At 41.2% G+C, this 22,271-nt stretch overlaps 1 protein-coding gene and 1 long non-coding RNA gene across 5 annotated transcripts in view; one reads left to right on the forward strand and one right to left on the reverse strand.

Annotated features, from left to right (window-relative positions):
- zfhx3 (zinc finger homeobox 3) overlaps positions 1-22,271 on the reverse strand; it is a 1,217,643-nt gene that overhangs the window by 468,563 nt on the left and 726,809 nt on the right. Inside the window, exon 1 of one of the 4 annotated variants that reach the window (XM_033035750.1) lies at positions 17,332-17,498. The exons of 1 other annotated variant lie outside the window; for it this stretch is intronic. The gene's annotated coding sequence lies outside the window, so the exon portion shown is untranslated. Of the gene's footprint in view, positions 1-8,956; positions 9,272-11,663; positions 11,889-17,331; positions 17,499-22,271 lie in introns of those variants that run through there. 2 more of the 4 variants (XM_033035747.1, XM_033035749.1) reach the window with 2 other exon arrangements.
- On the forward strand, positions 10,750-20,621 carry LOC116982498. Its single transcript, XR_004414473.1, has 2 exons — positions 10,750-11,336; positions 17,186-20,621. It is a non-coding gene; the product is annotated as an uncharacterized LOC116982498 (long non-coding RNA).

The raw sequence follows: 22,271 nt of genomic DNA on the forward strand, positions 1-22,271 counted from the left end.
CTGTCACCTGCACATTTAGTCTGAAGAAGGGTCTCGACCCTAAACATCACCCATTCCTTCTCTCCAGATATGCTGCCTGTCCCGCTGAGTTACTCCAGCACAGAGAGTGGTGAGTCTGTGGAATTCTCTGCCTCAGAGGGCGGTGGAGGCAGGTTCTCTGGATGCTTTCAGGAGAGAGCTAGATAAGGCTCTTAAAAATAGCAGAGTCAGGGGATATGGGGAGAAGGCAGGAACGGGGTACTGATTGGGGATGATCAGCCATGATCACATTGAATGGCGGTGCTGGCTCGAAGGGCCTAATGGCCTACTCCTGCACCTATTGTCTATTGTCTATTTTGTGTCTATCTTCGGTTTAAACCAGCATCTGCAGTTCCATCCTACATTGCACATTTAGTTTAGTTTAGTTTGGAGATACAGCGCGGAAACAGGCCCTTCGGCCCACCGAGTCGACACCGACCAGCTATCCCTGCACATTAACACCACCCCACACACACTAGGGACAATTTTACATTTATACCAAGCCAATTAACCTACAAACCTGTACGTCTTTGGAATGTGGGAGGGAACTGAAGATCTTAGAGAAAACCCATGCAGGTCACGGGGAGAATGTACATACTCCGTATTCAGGATCAAACCCAGGTTTCTGGTACTGTAAGGCAGTAGCCCTACCACAACAACACCCTGCCGCAAGATGTATTGAGGGTCAACAAAATTAGTTTTGATGAAACTGAAAAGCAAAGAGTTTTCTCGGCAGAAGGAGGATGGAACTTCAGTTCATCTTCTCAAAACTCTGCCTTGTCAAATGAAGTTATAAGTAAAAGCAAATGGCATTCAGCTTACTCTGCCATTTTCTCCTTCCATCAACAAGTGGAAGACAGAGAGAGAGTAAATAATCAAGTACACAAATCATGCACTTCTAATTCTCAACTCCACCCAGAAATATTTAACCTAAAGTCATGAAGCAACTTTATTTTGGTCAGCCTGTGCCAGGCAGGAGCCGTTCCACTTCCTCACAGATAGATGGTCAAATATAAGTAAGTTAGGTGCAGGGTTCATCCGTTTACAGGTAAAGAAAGAGGGATTCACGTCTGCAGAATTCATGCCTCTTCGTCCATTATGTTGCAGGAACTTATATACGACTATCGCCCCTTATTTTCCGACGTGTAAGAGCTGAGATCACTTCAGCTAGATGGCCACTTTACAGGCCTGCCATCAATGACACCAACTGTTGAGAGATGGATGAGGGATCAATGACAATGACTGACTGGTGGGAAGAACCATGGCATTTGCAGTGATATAATCAAAGTCTAATCTATAAACATGCAACCTATAAGACGGACCATATTCCACTGACTACACATCGCAGTAGCAAATCCCAGCACACACTTTCAGCAAGTCAAGTCATTGTCAAGCAGAAATTTCACAAGTTATGTTCAGGTTTTGTTTTTTTAAATACTGGTGGGTTTCTGCACAGGCCCCAGAGGAAGACGTATAATTAAAACAAATGTTAATTTATTCCAAATCTGCCAACAAAAATAACCACAGTCTTCAAATAAATCCAACAGATCAACCTTGACAATTGTAAGCACGAGGAGATATAAACCGAGAAATCTAAAAGTTATGTTATTATGTACGTAGAAAGAAAAATGCATACGCGCACAAAGTAACAGATAAATGGACTATACATGCATATTGACTAATAGCGTTCAATTGTAAACTATCTAATTTCAGCATAAACTGACAGTGTCCTTGTTTGTTCTCAGAAACATGGCCAAAGTCAGTGGCAACTGCACTTAGTAACACAGGCCTGATTCTCCCTGCACTGGTCAGCAACTCTCTTGTGCAGAAGCAGAAAAAAAAATAGGAAAACAGAAAATGCTGGAAATATTCAGCAGGTTCGGGCGAGGTCTGCAGAGAGAAAGAGAGTGTTCACGTTTCAGATCATGACCTTTGGCACATTCGCTGTTCGAGTCTCTATTATGTTTTGCAACCTATAAGCAACAACAACATGAGCTGGAGGAATCCTCCGGCTGACCACACTTGGGAGAGAAGAAAAAGAAAATGCAAGTCCACATCAGAGAAGTGCAAATTTACAAACTGGTCTCTCTTCACATGAAAGCCCACTTCTCCGAACGGAAAAAGGGAAATACAAATACCTTAACCTCTGAGCAGAAGCATCGGCGCTGTTCAACCAGGAAGATGACCACTGCTGGTACACAACTGGCTACTCTGCAGCTTGATCCTATTATGCCTGCATGCCTGTCGAAATCCTACAGAACACTCCAGGCTCCTTCCCTCAGCAAGGAGAACCAAAACACCGCTCATTCTTATTTTTAAACAGGGATCGCAGGACCTCACCACTTTGTTATTCCTGTGGGTAAAATTCCCCAAACATCTTGAGCTTCTGCACATTTCCAAAATCCACCCTGCCCTGCCTTTTCTCACACCCACATGGGAAATTGATGCATGGTTTAGTGCAATTCCCAATAATATTTTGAGTGGTGACCTTTCAGGTGAAATGTCTACGTTTAAAAAAACAGGCAACCAACAAAAATAACATCAGATTTGTGTCTCTCAAAACACAACTTAAAATGATATTCTGGGGTCACAAAGTGCTAAAAGATTTTAAATAATGTGAACATACACCATCCAGGAATAGTTGCAGGGTGTGGGAGTAACTAACCCTTCTCGTATCTGAGGTACAAATATGCTCAGCTCACTAACTTGGCAGCATAACAATACCTTAATGTAATTAAACCAGCTAGCAGTTGTTAGCATTTGCATATAAATGCATGCACAAATCACTGTAAAACAAGCCACAGCAAGTCACTCTATTAGCATACGCAAATGCACCACGCACAGCCCTGTAGGTAGGTCACAGCATCACTCAGTTTGAGTGAGTGAGCCGACAGCTTCATGCAGGGTCAAAGCTCCATCTGTCAGGAACTTGAAACACAAATATTAATGTTCTACCTGGATACTGGCGCCGGCCATGATTGGCCCTTATACAGAATGAGAAAAACGCTCCCCCCCCCTCTCCAATCAAGCAATATCATACGTGAAATAAAAACAGGCAAACACAAGGCAGGGGTGCCAATCTGTAATGCCCAATCCAGCTCCAATTGTTGTTTGTAAGTACAATGTTGCTGCTACTCTTTTTTTTTTAAAGCAGCAGCTAAACCCCCAGCATCCCAACAGCAGGACTCAGGAGGCTGCTTCCATGTTTTCATTTTAAACCTTAAATCATTGTTTTCAGACACTAATGGACCACGTTCAAAGGACGAACACTTTGGCAGCTTATTCATGCCCACTCCTCACCTAAAGGAAGATAAAATTAATCTTTACTTTGCATTGGGAGGTGCTACAAAATGGCCTTCAAAATACTGAGCTAAAATTTACATTAAGAGATTATGCACAATTGTAACTAAGGGCTACAAATTAATTTAGCAAAGCACATTCTTCTCAATGAGGTTACTTGAAAAAGGCCTGGGGAAAGCGGCAGTTGAGTACACCAATTTTAATTAAATGCACGCTTGCATCCATAATTTTCCCAAACAGGCAGTTTCCTATCTTGTGTGAAAATCAGTAAGACAAGCAGAGAAAGGGGAATTTACTTTCTCCTTCAGATGAAATTGGTGAACAAGCCATCTGATCTACCAGCTGATCACAAAACAGGAATCACAAAAGCCTCTGACCAGGCTAGCTACCTCCGCCATGCACAACTGGCTCATTCTATTAGCATGGGCTTAAAATGAAGTAGGATTGAAAGTAACTGTTACACAGTTAGAATACTATGTCACACAATGACATTTCCACTTTCTGCGAAGTGCATCAAATTGTACTTTTTTTTCCTTTTTAGCGTTTTCCCTCTTTAGTAAAATCTGTTTCTCTTCATTCTAACCAGATTCTGTCTAGTTAAAGTATTTACAAAATCACTTTCCCACTTTTTAGTTTTACCACATTTACTACAAACGACAACTAACCCCAAAACATCCATCCAATCCTCCTTTCTTCACACTACATCACAATACAAGTAGAGAAATAAAAACTAATCACAAGCTCTTCCATATAGATAATTTAAATATACACATGATACACAATGGTTTTTATTAGGCTCTGGTAACATTCTAGTAATGAATTTACTCCATTCCCACCCAGCCAACAAAACACACGCTTGAGGAAGCCTGATATAAATAACCAAAGCATTCACACACAAGATCCCACTATAATTGCAAAAGGTACGAGCTCCTAGCAGCTGCATTGCTAAAGAAATTACGTATGCAATAAGAAATAAGCAGGCAATGCCAGAGAGGGGCAGAACAGTTCCATTCCTGGGTTAATGGTGCGAAATTCACCAACTCTACTGGAAGCAAACTGGAAGCAAACTAAAACAGGTTCAGCTGAGCCAACGAATTCCAGCTCACCAATATGAAACTGGAAACCCACTATCTGGTGGAGTTGTGTCTCCTTCAAGTCACGCCCTTAAAGTAAAGCCGCACGCCATGGTTAGCTTTTTACTTTAACTGCGATGGATCACAGAAAGAAAGAAACAGGAAAAGGGAGGAAGGGAACTAAGGAGAAAGATTCCACGAGCGAAGTGTATCACTCCTTCATTTCATAATGCATTCATACACTTAAAAACTTCGAGAAAACAACTTCACTGGATGATACAAACCAAGGCAACATTTCAAGTCTTGTAGGTGTTCGAGGACGCAATGAGAAAGATAACACCCTGACTATAACGCTTCAAAGCCAGACAATAGATCAAATAATTTTGCATGTGGTCATTGTTAGGATGGACAGACTTTGATGATTTATTTTATTCTGTTGCAGTACATAGATATTAAAGTAGTTTTGATATTTACTTGTCATTCCAAGAGATGAACATTGTGAGTTGTACCCAGGTCATTATACCGCTATCCTTATTATTTTTCATGCAGATTTTACTGGATCCAGAAATCATTATAATTGTCTCTAAACGTACTAGCCGGGATAGATTAGCTGGATTCCTGCAATCTCAATTAAAGCTGTGTCAATACAAAGAGAATGTTAGAGAAGAGCTAAAATTCAGCATTAATAGCCCATCGCATTTCTTCTCGAGATTAAGAATACAAATTGAAAGTGTCACTTAAAACAACACCAGTGGTTTGTGACTATGGATTTCAAATCTCAGTATGTCACTGTTAATTTGTAAGAGTGTTGGGAATATTGCCGTGGCATGTGCCAATCCATTTCAAGCACTCATCATATTTTATGCATAAGCATTTTATTATTTATTTCACGAATGGAGGGGCGATGGTATATTAAGAGTTACACTGTTGTACATTGAACTTTTGCTCCTTCTCCCTCGTTTCCCACGGCTCATTTTTTACTCCATTACCCTTTCACCTCTGCAATCCCCACTGCACCTCGAATCTCAACGGTGCCACCAATGTTGGTTTTGCCCTCTGTGAAATGAACCTCCATTCTGTGTCCCCCACAAGGCAGCGGAGATGAGGAATTCTCCAAGTGGAAAAATACGGCGTATGCTACGAGTACGGTCCATTTTAAGCAGCAACGTACCATGTAATCCCCTTATCTGTGCCATTTGCTATTTTGGCCCATTAAAGAAAAGGGGGAAGCTTGCCTGTGCCAGCGGTGATATAAGAACGTTGAACATATGATTGTGCCAGAGTTCAAAGCCTGTGTTTGAAACAAGGGAAGTGAGAATAGGAATAAGGAAGCTTAATCAGAGTGAAGGGAGAAAGGACTGGAGCCTATACCGCTGCTGCAAACTGGCCACGTGAATGCTACAACTGCTTTAAATGCTGAATAAAGAAGTCCAGGAGTGTGGCGATAGGCCAGTCTGAGACAACATAGGCCCATTTAGACTGCGACGAACATTTCTGCACCAATGTCAAAGCAAGTACAGACTTGAGCATTTTCTGAAAAATAAATGAATCCTGGGAAAGCTGATTGTTTCATTCCCCGAAGTGTTTCACAGTATCTATAGCTAAACTGATACTAAACTCATTGTTATGGTCGTTAATCAGAAACCCGTGTTTGGAGATTCTGAAAACCATGATAAAAATTTGATACGCACAGAGTTTGTGGAGAAACAGATTACCTGATTCCCCCAACCTCCCTCCTCCCCCCCCCCCCCCCCCCCCCGCAAATCCCATTCTCAGAAAAAAAACATTCTACCAGTTACAATTAATTTTGAAAGATATTTTATTATATTTTATGCAAACAAAATGTACAACATTCCCAAAGTGTCAGAGGCTTGCTTAGTGTCTACATGGCAGTTATATTTTTAAATGCAAATCCAGCTGAAATGAGCCTTGTCTGAACTGGCTTGAGTTCTGTCCCAGTACCAAGTTTGTTTTAGGTATACACGCACAGCTCAAAACCTGTTTAGCATAGTTTTGTCCCCCATACTCGCTGTTACTCAAATGTTGTCTATCTCGGCAGAAAGTCTACACCAGGCAGATGTAACTGTGCTCAAACTAAAGGCCGCTTCAGTCCATGTTTGTTCCCACCATTCCTGGCTACACCACACATTCTTTCCCAGCACATTGCAGGCAAAATGGGCTGCAGACAAGGCTTTAGTAATTTCTGCACTTTATCTTCCACTGTTTAGATTCTGTTTAGCTCTTTAGTAACTGACACGGAAAGAGGCAATGAGTGACTTCACTCATCAACAAAGGATTAGTACTACACTGCTTACCTTATTCCCAGCTGCATATTCTCTATCATAATGTTAAACTATCTCTATTGATTGGGTTTGGCAATATATTCATAAGTTATTTATTGCCTGGTGGTATCCCCTTTCACAGAGAAGGAAACAAAATAGTTTCTTTCTATTTGCAAGTGTCAGTGTATTGTTTTGTGGTGGGTTTAGGTTTGATAAATGGAAGGGAAGACTAAACACTGAACATAATTCCACGCCCCCTAGAGCAATGACCATAGCTACTATACCAAACACAATTATTGTACTCGGCTTCGAAGCTTATGCAAATTTACACAAACATACATAATGTGCCAGCGTGCATTTCATTCAAAGCCCCATGTTAAACAATGTTCAAGCGAAGGTTAATCTGAATCATTCTGCCTTGCTGCTCAAATCGGCTTGCCGTGCAAAGCCTGACATCTACAGTTCTGTCTGGCATCGTCAAGGGCTGCATCATTTCCCACACACCCATTCAGTAAGCAGTCTCTTCACAGCACAGGTACCTGAAAGCGTGCTCGGCCCTTTATTCCTGGCTTCAGTAGTGTAGTCTTTCCCTCTAGTCTATCAATCAGCCAACCGACCAACAGAGGACCGCTTGCTACTTGGATGCTTGTCCAGATTGAATGGGATTTGCCCAAGGAAGTACAAACAATCACCATTCAGATCAATAGAAGCACTCTTTACACTCACTACAATATTAATTTTCAGTACATGCAAGTCAAAATTTTACTTCCATTTTCTGCAAAGTTTGGCTAAAATACTGTATTGATTTCATCTTGCCGAGGAAATGTAAACTACATTTTTGAAACACTGCAAAAGGATGAAATATATTGAATATGAACTGACTTTTCTACATCTGTCGCCGCCAAGCAAATTAAAATCTCCAGCTTCCTGTATTTTCTAATCAAAGGCAAAAATATTAAAGATGTAGACAATGTGCATGTACTTCTAAAACTGCAAATGTAGAAACATCACACTTGCAGCTTCGCAGATGCTACGGGCCACGTTTTAAATCGTTTTATTGCAATAACGAACATTTGCGGTAAACGGTGCAAATGCGAGTTCCAATAGCGCCTGCTTAGAAACTGCAGAGGTTTTGCCAAAACAAAACGAGCTGCTTCCACGAAGGTTTAATATTGACAGTCCCCGCACAGGTCCACACTTCACAAAACGTCCCATCAATGATCCACTTAAGACTGCTTTCACTCGGTGCTTCCCTTTTTGGGTGGGAGAAAAGCATCAAGCAAACAGTGACTCGCTCGCTCGGTTCTGTCAAAAGACAAGACAGCCTCTGAAGGCATTAAGGGATAGCGCTGGCTTCTGACACCACTGTGTTTTTCAAATACCAAATAGCATGAGCCCCTCCCCAGACACGCGTACATACGCGCATTCACACACACAGACGCACAGTCCTTGCCAATTTAGAATTACCAACAAATGTATTGGTAAACACTATTGTTCGCAATGAATGTAGGCAATAAACTCCTTTGGCATTTTACTCAATGTTGGGAACAGATGAAAGCCCCACTCTGCGTGCCTCTAATTATTATCTACAGGCATAAATTAGCGGGATAAAATGGTTACATCTCGGTATCGACAATGCGAGTCAATTGATGCTTTAAAAATAAAGAGGAAGCCAAAACACGTCCACTCTTTTCCCAGTAGCTGATCCACTGAGGTTGCCCCCCACACACATTTGCAAGTGAATTGCCCGACTGTGGGTGAGTTTACGGCTTTAAAAGCACCAGCTTTGATGCGTAAAAAGAGATCTGAAGATGAATTAACATACAACAATACCTACACTGAATGGCCAGCGATCTAATCGGCCGGCGCATACCCCAACACTAAATCACAGTCTTCCAAGACACCTAAATGACAAATGGAAACGATCAAGCTTGGTGGGGGGGGGGGGGGGTGGTTAAGGGGGGTGGTGGTGCAAATAAACACCTCACAGTTAAAATTCCTCAATCATTTGTGTGCATTAAAATGAATATCATCCGTCTTTAACGCCGAATGTCAACACCAGTAAAACACACCGTGCCCTAATGAAGCAGCATTAACTGCAACTTGTCGTATTTAATTTTTAATGTCAGCTACTTTCCCAAATGAAAGAAAAGCTGAATTATGGACGGGAATGCGTAATTAAATTTGCGCTTTTGCAATGTTTATTTAAAAAAAAACACTAACTGCACACATTTCCATTCCGTTCCTTATCATGTAAATTGATATACTGTACGGATCACTTACATTGGCTTGGAGTTGCTTGTGAACAAACTGCACTTAAGAACCATTTGAGTCCACTTTCTAAATATTGTAGCTCCAATTAAAAACGCATCACAAATAATTCTACCGTGCTGTATTGTCTGGGCCGCCGAGTCTCACTGTGGGACCTTCACTTAAGAATTACAGGGTTAGGCACACGCAATCAAGGTGCTGGTTTAAAAATAGGTCTGACTAGGTATCTGCAACGGACCAAAATGCGGGCGTGTGTGAAGAAGGGGCCACACAAAAATGGTACCGCAATTAAAGTACAGCATTACAGATTGGGGGGAAATATGAATAAGGAATTGGTGATCATGACCCTGACACCTCCCCTCCGTGACCCTCTCACCCCCCCCCCCCCCCCCCCTCCTCCCTCCCTCCCCGTCATTAGCTGGGGAGAAGCGGCCGGCGGCTCGCATTGAAAGCGCATCCCCGGCGCTCGGTGTCTTGCGGCCGGAGGGGGGCAGGAGGCCGGCGTGATCGCCTCCTGACCACCGGTACAGCGCATCCTCGCCCCCACCCCCCTCTCCGCCCGCCTTGCGCGCACCTCTCGCCCGCCAGCGAACTCGGGTTGACCCGGCCGGGACGGGGAGGAGAAAGGGGAGGACGGGGTGTATCGCGGGGGTCAAATCTCTGCCCCCCCCCCCGGTTGCCAAACTAACCCTCCCGATCACATTCACACACAGCATCACGCTGGAGAATCCGAGCTGCTGGAGCTGCCACACATTTTACAATCGCGTTGAAAATTAGACGTGTGTGTGTACAATGTATAAAATAAATATAAGTTGCACGGGAAACTCGCCAAGTCTTACTATTCAATAAACTTTGCGTTCCCCATTGATTTTTGTGTACAAAAGTAATAAAACCCGTCTTCGATCTAGTATCAGATGAACTGAAATGGTGTTTGCTGTACAAATGATCTCAATGACTGATGTGTCCTCGTTCCCCATTGAGCCTCGATTATCTGCCCATCTCGCCCCAGATCTCCACAACACTTCACTCCTGCTCTCTCTACTCCTCCACCCGTTTTATTCTTATTCCTCTCTCTTCTCCCCCTCCGTCTCCTCCTCGAACCCATCTCCTTGTGGCATTCTCTTTGAGTTGCCCCGACCTTTTCCTCTCCTGATTAAATCTGCCCGGTGTCCCAGTCTCCCTGATGGGAGTCGATGCGTCCCTTTGATTTTCTCTGCGTTATCTCGTCCCAATCTGGGCTCCCTGCTCCTTCATCCTCCCGTCTCCGCCAACAATACAGCATCTCGCTGGCTCGCTTCCCCCTTTAATTATCCCCAGTTCCCCTTCTCCGTTTCGTCTGTCGCCCTTTGCCCTTGTTTTCCCCCCTTCCTTTCATCTCGCCGTTCTCTCTCTCCCTCCTCACGTCTCCACCTCCTCGTCCCCACTTGCCCCCTCTGATCTTTCACTCTCACTCTCTCAATCTTTCACCCATTCTCCCCATTTGGCCACTTCGCCCGGTCTGATCTTATCTCTGTCACTCACTGCAAGAGGTGCGTTTTTTTCCTTTCATTCACTCCATCTATCTCTCCCTCTCTCTCTCTCTCCTTCCCTCCCTCTCCCTCTCTTCCTCCGGGATTTCTCTTCCGATCTGAGTGGAGCTACGCGAACTCGCCGGCTCTTTTTAAACACATTCTCCAAAACCGATCGATCACATGTGACTGAGAATCCGAAAATAAAGTCAACACGGGATCAAGGCTTTCCTACACCACCGCTCCCTCCACCCCCCCCCCCACTATCCACCCCCCCCCCCCCCCCCCCCCCCCCCCCCCCCCAACCCAACATCTCAGGAACCGAGAAAGAATGAAAACAAAATCCCGAAAAGAATGATAAAAAAAATAGAGAAAGACGACAAAAAAAAAACTCTTAACCCCGCCGGCTTGCGATTGTGGGACTCGAAAAGGAGGGAGGAAAACAAAATGAAGAAAACTTGGAAATCCAACCTCTTTTAGCCTACCGCATCCCAACTAACAGAGCCAGAGGCAGAGAGAGACCAAACGGCACGGAGAAAGAGATCCCGAGCCCGGCCGCGGCAGCAAAGCGAAATCCCCCCCTCGCACCCTCTCCCTCGGAGAAAGACGGACCCTCACGCCGAGCTCCAGGCTTCATCTGCCGGCTACGACCCCGAGCAGCTGGCGGCACCTCCAGCAGCCCTCACTCCCGCGCTCGCACCGTGGCATATCCACCAGCCCTGCTCTCATCCTCTCAAACCCCAAGCAGATAGATATCACATTTACTTCAACAGACCGCTCGCAAGCCCCCAAAAAAAACATTGCGTTAAAACAATGCTGGTAGTGGGGTCGGGACTGTGTTGACGGCTGGTCGAGATCAGGTTGGTGCGGATGTAAACATGCAGGTAAAAACAAATCATGATAATAAACTTCAGTGTTCAAAGTTCTGCTCGGGTGCGATTGTAATTTTGTCACTGACCATTTGCGAATATTTTTTTTTTTGGGGGTAAAAAAAAAAGAAAGTGCAAGAGGGGAGGGAGAGAGAGAGAGAGAGAGAGAGAGAGAGGAAGAGAGAGAGAGAGAGAGAGAGAGAGAGAAGCTAAAGGCTGTCGGAGGGAGAGAGGGAGATAGCGAGGGGCGCTGGCGATTTACTGTCATTAACACATCCACAAAGAAGAAAAGCAAAGTGGCAAGAGAGCGAGAGAGAGAGGGGAGAAAAAGTTGAAACTTACGATTTTCCACCGTCTGCTGTCTGTGAAAAGGGAATGGTGTAATCCTGATCAGCTCGTAAAGATCCCATACAAAGAGTCTTCGGGGCCGGCGACACTCGCATTAGGACGGGCAGGACATTCCTAGAGCAAAAATTTCAGCGATCGCGGTGGAAAAGAGGGCGAAACTCGCAATGAAAAAAGTCGATGGATCTTTATTCTGCTAATTAGTTTCCGTGCAAAAATGGCTGTGATTAATTCAGTGCGCATGTGCTTCATTACGAAGGCACGACGGGAAGGGCTAATTAGCGACCTCGGATCAATATTCAAGTGACGCTTTTCGGAGTCAGCCACAAAGTCAGGAATATAGAGATATATATTTATAAAATGAAAAAAAAAATACTGACTGGTACACAAATGCAAGCCAGAGGGGGGAGGGAATAAAGAATCTACTGTATATGTATAATAATAAGGCGATCTGCTTAAAAAATAACCCAGCCCCTCAGCATAGATTCATTAATTCTGCTCCTGATTAACAGCAGCCCCTGCTATCTCTTCCCATGACATCGTGGGGGCTTTTTTTTTTACCCCTGCTAGTATTAAGCGATCGTTTTGTGGGCAGATGATCTTTAATTTCTAATCCCCCTTCCTGTAATGCATTGTTTTAATTGCATTATCCGCAAAACAATAACAGCACGCGAACACCCTAGGAAGATTACAATTTTAGGGCTTTTTTTTTAAACCCACAGTGGAATGGTGATATTTAGGGTGTTTTAGCAGGAAATCCTACTATTCACTATTTTGGGAAGAATTTATTTTTGACAGTGAATTTCGCAAGAATAAGTTGATTTAACTGTTTCTTAAGGAAGTCAAATTACTTCTACACTGATTATTGAACTCTCTTTCCTTAAAATTCCTAGAAGTTTACGTTTGAATGGATAAAATTGAGAAACAGACGTAAGAAACTTGCGTTCGGCTCGCTAAATATCTTACCCTGGTTCGCAATTTGTAATACATTTCGCAAAAACCTACATAGGATCTTAAGACAATACTTTCGTCTTTTTCTAAATAAATTAATACTCGTTTTCTTATTTGCTTCTGAAATATTATTTTTATTGGGGGATTTTCTCCTGATGTATATTACTGGCAATCCACATCACCTGAGAAAAGGGATATTTCTGCTAATTCACCTTTCATGTGTTGTAGGTAACGTTTACACAGTCAAAGAAGATAGCGATATAAAATCGTTTTAAATACAATTTAAATTAAAATGATACAATATTTTGCATGGCATGCGCCTCTCCAACTTTCCCACTGTCCGCATTGCCTTGAGAGTTGACGATTTGAGGGGGCAATAATAGAGTGAATTGCATTGCACATAACACATTTCAGAATTAAATTTATCAGACAAATTTCCTGAAAGAAGAGACGAGGAAATCTAGGAAAAGACACAGTAGTTTGTCCAGGTTCCAGTCGGAGTTTTCCTATTGCTACTTCGCTCGAATTGGATTAGAAGGTGTTTTTATTCACTGTATTGAGCGGATGTAACGGAATTTGCTGCAATCGATCGGCGATCTTTCGAACAGTTTTCATGCTTGTTTGGAAGTTAATAAAAATAAACCAGCCACACAAATAAAAGCCAAGGGCTTGAGCACAGTGTCGAATACCACGCGAAAACCAGTGTCAAGCAACAATTATTTTCTCTGTTCAGCAATTATATAAAGCGCTGGATCAATGGCAACTCTGCATTAAATATACAGCTGGCTTCGTGTCTTTAAATACAGTAATAGAGAGAGACAGACAGCAAGCTATTGTCACTAAAACCCTGGTGAATATACTTTGCATTTTACTTTTTACTATTTTGTTTTGTTTTTTAACATACCAGCTCTAACAAAGTACTGATAAGTCTTTCTTCGGCGCGTGCTCCGGCTTAAAAATCAGCACATCTAATGATGTGTATTTTCTTCTCGATCACTTAACAGGAATAACGCGTTGAGTTGTACTGTCTTTTTTTATCTGACCTATTTACAATGTGTTGTTAACCGCTAAGTACTATATCCGAGCTTCTCTTAATTAAGCGGCATAGAGCAAGAAAAGCAGGCTTAAATATACGTTAAAATGATCAATTGTTATTTTTCCCGCAAGCTTCCTATTTAAAAAAAAAATCTATATGTTTAATACATTTCCACGTATGTATAATGTGGCTTGATGAATAAAACATGAATTGCTCACAGAGGTTGTGGATGGGCAAAAAAAAAAAATCACATTATTGTGGGATTGGAAGTTGCTCTTAAAGCGACATGGTGGTGATAGTTACCCAGGGCAATTAAGTGCTGGGATTTCAGGACACCGCTGGGCTTGTACGGGGGCAGCTTAACGGGGCCCGGGCTCTCTCTTCTGATTCTTTTTTGGATGAAATGATAGTGGACTTGAATGAATGAAGGATGGGCCGACGGTGGTTGTGTCTGGCTAGGGTTTTTGCAGGTGTAATGGCAGCGCCCTCTGATGTTCATCGTTGACCGCCCTAAGCAATTCTCATCTCTCCTTCCCAACCTGCTCCACATCCCCAGCTGTAAATATGTACATGCAGGCAACAACAAATCTAACATCTTCTCTGAAGTACGCCGGAGCTATTGCACGGGTTTAGATTAGAACATAGGAGGAGGGGGATGAAGACACGTTTGATTACAAAAAAACGCAAGAAAATGGAAAATAAAATCTTCTGCGTCGAAATTATTTGGAAAATATTTTAAATTTATACAGCCATAGTTTTCTCCTTTCTAACAGTAAAAAAAAACACATTTTTGCACCCTCTGCATACCTAGAAATGCTGGTTTTCGTAACTTTCTAAAAACACGTTTTTTAAAAAGAAAAAAACCCGCTATTTATTCCCATTCAGGCACATTCATGATGCAATTTTAAAACTATAGTCTACTTTTTAAGCTGAGTTAAATACATTCTCGCTCTATCTAGATTGTTCACTGCAGGTCTAGCGTGTTTTAAGAGGGGGGAAAAGCACCTTAATTAATAATTAATCTTGGTTATATTAATTCGTACAACGTTAAGGTTTGTTATGCATTTATACAGTTTTGAACAAACAAACGAATATTTCAGGGTAATCGGGAAAATCACGTTATTTATCACGCACCGGCGATCAGACGGGTGGCTCAGGTTTAAATGATCTTCAATAGTTTCAGAAATTTGACTTTGGTGTTCCAGATTAATGACATGGAATCCTTACGCTGAAAATTATCGTTTGCATTTCACACTTGAAGTGTGTGAGTCAGGTGTTAGCTAAAGGGTATCTGTACGGTGTTGCCAAACCGTTATGTTTTCTTGTATATGTTTGCGTGGAAGGCTTAGAACAATAATAAATATTTCCGAGATCGTCTCAAAAGTCGACTGAGTACCCCCCTTCCCAAAACCGATATCTTTTTTTTTACGCTTTGATGTCTGTTGTACAATTTTGGCAATAAGATTTCAATGGGAAAAAAAAATCCCCGGCAGTATACAGCGCTGATTCCCATTACCAACATGATGTATGATGCACATTTTAGCATTTCTGTCAAAAACGACTCTTCATCCCTCAAATGAAAAAGGATACATCTTAAAAAACGTTTACCTCAAAATAATTTATGCAAATCAAATTTAACAAATGTACCATGGAAATAGCATGCGTCCACTGGCTGTTGCCAAAAAGGTACCACGCGAGAACCAAACTTTGAAGGATAGCAAAGTCCTGTATTTATTTCCTACTTTCCTTCAATAGCTAATGCACCGAAATCGTCTTTATTCCGTGATATAACTTTTATATTTTCATTCCCAGACAATGTGCACTTTATAATGGATAAGAAAGAAATCCATTTCTGGGTTTAATAATAAGCAAAAATCGTAACAGATTCCTAAATAAAAAAATAAAATGTTTACGAATATATACTAATTGTACTATTCCACTCCGTTTAACATTATATTTGTTTATTGCCGGGCGCTGAAACGCATGTTCGTTGCTGGTTTACCTATTTTAATTGACGTGAATAACATCGACTGAACTATTTCAATGGGGCTGACCTGCGATATAACGTTTAAAAAAAAATAATAGTGGACTGGGGACTCCGACAGGAATAACGGAGATTTGATTGGCTACAGGTCCCGAAGGTTGCCCGGAGTTTCCTCAGTGATACAAATACATCGCAGTTTCAAGTCTCACTTGATACCTTTAAGAACACAGCATTTAAGTACAGCATACTCACAGTATGCCTTTTTAAAGGATGGGTCGTCCGCATGTTGGATTAAAATAAATGACTAACAGTGTAATAGATGGTCGAAAATAGCTGTTCAGACATAAGGATTATACATATAAAAAGGATAGGTAGTTGGCCCAGACTCCACTCCCATGGTCAGAGGCAGGCAACGCTTTATATATGAGACACAGAGCCGTGCACACGGGCGCAGGCACACACATACATACACATTGGGAGACCTCAATAGAACCATATGATGCACAGACTAAAACCCGTCAATGCAGTTTACGTATTTAAACATCTTTAAACATAAAACTCCATACACATAAACGCGTACAGACAGTATACTGTTTAAAGCATTTGCGTGTCCATACCGCGTACATAAGTTAACGAACTGATGTAATCATGCAAAATGTGCTGCGTAATTTGTTCATAATGAAAGCATCCCAAATTTCTTTATTAGCAGTAGTTTCTTGCATTCAAAAAAATGATGTTGCCTACTGAAATATCAAAATAAAACCCAGCCTTTTTCCCCCTATTTGTCTTGCTGTCGTGAGCATGCAAGCACACATGGGGAGTTCCTTCAGCAGTGCCTTGAAACAGTTGGCTACATACTACGTTCATGTTTTTGGAAACAGGTCATCAGCCGCAAGTTCCCAATAGAATACAGAGTAAAACTTTTATATGGACACGTCTTAACTCATTCAGACTTGAAAACATTGCAGTGCAAGTTTTTTGGTTTGTAATATACACATTTATACTGTTAGTTTTTGATATTTTATCTATTAAGTATTAACAATATTGCACCGTTTCTTCTCTATTTAATATTATTGAACTAGTTCGGAACTCTTGCAATTTTTCCAATTAGCATTTTCGAAGATTACCTACTTGATTACGGTTTGAAAAGCTGAAAGTAAGTGTTAGATATAAATATGAACGCCGTACAATTTACGCACATCTTTTAATATTGCGCAGTAATCAATATTTTATAGGCAAAGCCTGTTTACTTTTATTAACATTTATTTTCGATGTTCGATATTTATAAAATTGATGTGCTTCAATCTATTTTTCTCACATCAAGTATTAAACGGTGAAAAATATATATTTTACGCCATTTATTGATCAAACAATATGATGCATATTTGCACATTTAAAGTATGATATGCACGAAATGCAAATGTTCGAATTATATATTCGTTTTTTTGCAATTCCAAGCTACATTAAGCAGCCTTGATATTGCATACTAATATCATTCTTATTTATTTAAATCATTATGAGCGCAATCAACTTGTTTTTTCCTTTCAGCCCGCAACACGATATGTGGAATTACAAGATAATTTCAAAAGTAAACGAGTGCAACTTGAGTTTTGATTGCAAAATAATTGAATACAGATAATTGGCAACGGTTTACATATTGCAGTTTGCAAAAGCACTGAGTGGAGTTTGCTGACCTGTTGCCCTAAAGGTCTATGGCGTCGGTGGTTTCATTGCAGCAGCTGAGAGGCTCAGAGCATGGAATTTCCCTTCGTATCGACCTTCCAGCCAACCAACACCTCACCTGAGCGCCTCACGTGATCTCCCAGGACCAACATTGTGACGTCTCCCACCGACAGGTGACGCGTTCGATTGCAAAGGTTGTCGAAGGTGCTGCTTCGCAAAGGGTTGTGGGCGTTGTAGTCCACAAACGTGCTTCGGTTACATTTGACTTGTTCGGACCTCGTCCTAAACGGACTACAATACCCAGAGAAAAAAGGCAACCTCATGCTTGGCCAGGAAAGTGCTCGCTTGCAGGAGTATCTAATCTCCATCTGGTAATGTGCAGGAAGGAACTTCAGATGCTGGCTTAAACCGAAGATAGACACAAAAAGCTGGAGTAACCCAGCGGGTCAGACAGCATCTCTGGAGGAAAGGAATTCCTTTTGTGAACTGCATTTTTTTGTGTCTATCTTCCATCTGCAAATTCAATGTTAGCAATGGATTATTTGCTCATTCTTTCAGTTAGTGGTCACTATGCAATGATAGTTTACCCACTGGTCATTTAGATACAAGTCTTTGCAGTATTCGTTTTATAACCTGAGAGATTTACACTTTCATTCGTGTCCGCTAGCACAGAACGGGGCATTTCAATACATTTCACTCTCCTGCAGTTTATATATTGAAGGCATTCTCAACATTTAACGGTTGGGGATAAATTGTGCATAAAACTAATCAAAACAATCAGATCACAATATCATAAACTTCGGGACAATTCAAAGCATGCAATTCTGCAGAGGTATTTTTTTCCAATATAATACTTTTATTGTCAAGTCTCGATCTGATTCTGACTTCCTAGCATCATGTCTCCGATCTTGGGAAGAGCTACCAGCGGAGTTCTGTACACCTGCTGTATATTACAGCCAGTCCCAGTTCATCGCACTTGAAACATTTTGAAAGCATCTACGAATACATTTTGTTGGCGAATAGCTATCAATAGTAACCACACGGCAACTAACGAAATATATTACACCGCCGACCCTTCGATTGGAATTAGTAACTGATTTATGCAACAGTTAAAGTGTTGGCGAATAGTTTTTCCCTGGTTTACTAACTGACATCTACGCTGCATCCACAGTGTCTAACATCAAAAGGCGTTAGAAACAAATTTCCAAACTGATATCACGAACGAGAAACCATTTCTTCCGTTATTGAAATACATTCTATTATCATGTAACTCGTATATTTATATGTGTACACGTGTATATATGCATATACATACGCATATGGGAAAATAATGAAACTATAAGTATGACAATTATTATTCTCTGGGACTAATTAATCAAACCGTAATTGTTTTGTAGATTTCTATTCCTTGCGGTACAGAAACTCACAGTTTGGTCTTGCCAATCCTTTCCCCCGTTCTCTCGACAGTAGCCTCTATCGTGAAAGAACTATACGCTGCTGAAGAAAACAATCCGATTTCCTTCTGTCTACTTAAATTGGAAATATTTTAGCCTTTAAAGTCAGCCTCTGAATGACTGAATTATTTCTCACAGAGACGTGTGTACTCTAATTCATATTTCAGGTCTTTCAGATGTTGCTATGTTGTAAACAACGTCAAGGTTTAAAATGCAGTTGCTGGGCGTGTTGCATATTGTTGTTATGCTGAATTAGTAGACAGTAATTCACATTTTCTTTACAGATAGTAGAGATTGCACCAAAACCACTTTGCTCTAGTTGTGCTTTGCTAGTTTATCATGTAATATGTTGTACTCTTTATGAATATTCTATTACAATTTACACAATCACGTCAGCTTGGCTATGAATCAGAAGGTCAGGGGTTCAGCACATTGGGACATCTTTACATGAGCCATGAAATGAGGGCCATTTCAGTTGCTGAGAGGGATGCAGAACATCCCATAATGCTATTTGAAAAGTAAAAGCAATCTTCCCAGATTCTAATATGACGAAAGGACAAATGCATCGACTATTGTTCTCACTTTCGTCTGCAGGTTTGATGCCACACTTTTCTGACAAACACGTGTGACTGCACTTCGAAAGTAATTCATTATTTTGAAGGAGCTTTCAGCCTCCTTAAGGAAGACACTATAAAGTATAAATGCATACTTTTTCATAATTTGCAGCAGTAACTTTAGTTCTTTATACTGAACCATAATTATACATATAGAACATATATTCATGTGGCACCCTCCACTACCTCCAAGTAGCTTAAGATGCTTCATATCAGTCACATAATTTATACATTAAATTAGACAAAAATGCTGAATGAACAACTGTCCAAGCCATGCTGTGGATGCAACATAAACACTAATGTGTAGGAAGGAACTGCAGATGCTGATTAACACCAAAGATAGGCACAGAATGCTGGAGTAACTCAGCGGGACAGGCAGCATCTCTGGAGAGAAGGAATGGGTTGATGATTAATGATCCAAATGTATGGATCCATCTTAATGTTAAGAGGTTATTACCAATGAAGCTTTATAAAAGAACAGTGCTGGGGACAATGGACAGATTAACACTGAAGTACCTCTTGAAATGTAGCTATGTGTATGCATAAGGTTATGCAAGGGTGATGTTTCTGGGGTTTCTCCCAATGTGCCACTTATTGTTTGATGACATTTGACACAATATTCCTCTGGTGTCTCACATGTTGAGACTAAAGTGGGAGATTGGGCGTGTCTCCCAACGTTTTAATTTTTCAATACCATCATATTAAGAAACTGAATTGAATTATTTCCTTCCTGATCATAAAACAGCTACTTGAACAGTTATTTATATTCTTTAAAATGGTCCTTGTCTTCATCAAATATACCATTTTTTCACGCTCACAACACGATAACTTAAAATGCACCACCTTGTCACACGTGAAAGATGTCATTGTCATGAAAATGACAAACAGCATTTCCGCCAACTAACACAAAAAAAACAACGAACACAGTTTTCCCGATGTTGCTATACCTTTAAAGTGTTGATTAAAATTATACATGCCATAAATGAATAGATGTGCTATTAATAGATCCATTACTTGATGTTAAACTGATGTGTTGTAAGTAGTGCTTTTTATGTCCATCCGTTACTTGATTGGTTTAGCTTTGCTTTTAAAAAATCTTAAATTACATATCTTGCAATAATCAAATGCTTGCAGATAAGCCCATAATTTTTACTGTAGAATATTCAAGTAATTCCCATGCACATAGGCTTTATTAATTAACTATGGCATTCAGTGAGGTGTGCTTTCACATTAGAGACAAAAACTTCAAGCTTAATGTCAAACCCAGGCATTTTCTTTCTGCTGAACAACAGTGATAACAGTAAATGTTATTTTTTCCAAAAAGACATTGAGTCTCCATTTTCTCGGCATCCTCCGTAGCTTTGAGTCAGCGGTGTTCATTTTCTCACAAGAAAGCAGCTGCTGTTGGCTGTATAAAGAGCCTGAATTGGAAAGGGTCTATTAATATAATGGTATGCAGTCCTATGTGCTAACAATCGGATCCACACATCAAGATGAAAAGCAATTTCAGTGATAGTACATTTGCTTACTGGTTTTTAAATTGTTTTTCCACCATGATACAGAAATAAGATTTTTAGCATACAAAACTGCAGGTCATTATAGTATTAGAAGCTTTTCACTCAAGGATACAGGATCCTCAGAGGCTGCAAGCTGGCTTTCGGTTTCATCTGTATGGTTTACCAAAGGAATAAAATCCTTTAGGTAGACTGATATCAGCCACAGGCCACCAACAGTCTGATTCCCAGAATTTCCTTTTTTAGGTGAAACTGGCAGAGATACCCTCCCACTGAATCAGTCTCTGGAAATAGTCAACAAGAATCTGGAATAGCTTGGCAGAGATTCAGCAATGATTACTGAATGTTTGTTTAAATCCTTCTGTTTTCTTCGTTCCGAATCACGTTGGAGGTTTCAGCCTGTACACTGGAACACAGGACAGAGGCAAGGTTGCCAGTTTTCCAGAGCCTTATTAGGAATACAAATTAGATCATTTTCCAATCCAGTGCAGTACTTAAATAGGATCTTAGTCCCGGACATCGTTCATTTATTCCCAGGCTTGCTAGGGCCACTGTAGCATCAAAATAACGATGGCAGCTAACAATCAGCTATAACACTTAGTATACAGCTGAATCTTATGAATGTTGAGAGTAATATTCAAGCACTTGGAGTCATAAAGTAATACAGTGTGGAAACAGGCACTTCGGCCCAACTCGCCCACACCGGCCAACAATGTCCCAGCTACCCTAGTCCCACTTGCTTGGTCCATAACTCTCCAAACCTGTCTTATCCATGTACCTGTCCAACTGTTTCTTAAACGATGGGATAGTCCCAGCCTCAACTACCTCCTCTGGCAGCTCGGTCCATACACCCACCGCCCTTTGTGTGAAAAAGTTACCCCTTGGATTTCTATTAAATCTTTTCCACTTCACCTTGAACCTATGTCCTCTGGTCCTCGATTCCCCTTCTCTGGGTAAAAGACTCTGTGCATCTACCCGATCTATTCCTCTCATGATTTCATATACCTCTATAAGATCTCCCCTCATCCTCCTACGCTCCATGGAATAGAGACCCAGCCTCCTCAACCTCTCCCTATAACTCCCACCCTCCCACCCTTACAAACGTCTAATAACTTGTTTGTAATTTCACCCACTGTATGTTGAGAAACAGCCCACTCAATGTCATTTGTTTTCAGCAGTTGAAATGCCAATGCTGACCTGTTTTTATACTTTTATGCTATTTTGTTTTCCTTTCAAAAATTCATAATCATATCATAACTGTTTGGATCACCACTGCAAGCGTCATCACTTTTGCTTCTGCTGCTAAAAGGCCCCGTCGTTGTCTGAAAATACATATTTAATTTTGCTGGTTGGGAAACTTAGGCTCATG

Source organism: Amblyraja radiata, chromosome 17 (genome assembly GCF_010909765.2).
Source record: "Amblyraja radiata isolate CabotCenter1 chromosome 17, sAmbRad1.1.pri, whole genome shotgun sequence".
In the NCBI taxonomy this organism is placed as follows: domain Eukaryota; kingdom Metazoa; phylum Chordata; class Chondrichthyes; order Rajiformes; family Rajidae; genus Amblyraja; species Amblyraja radiata.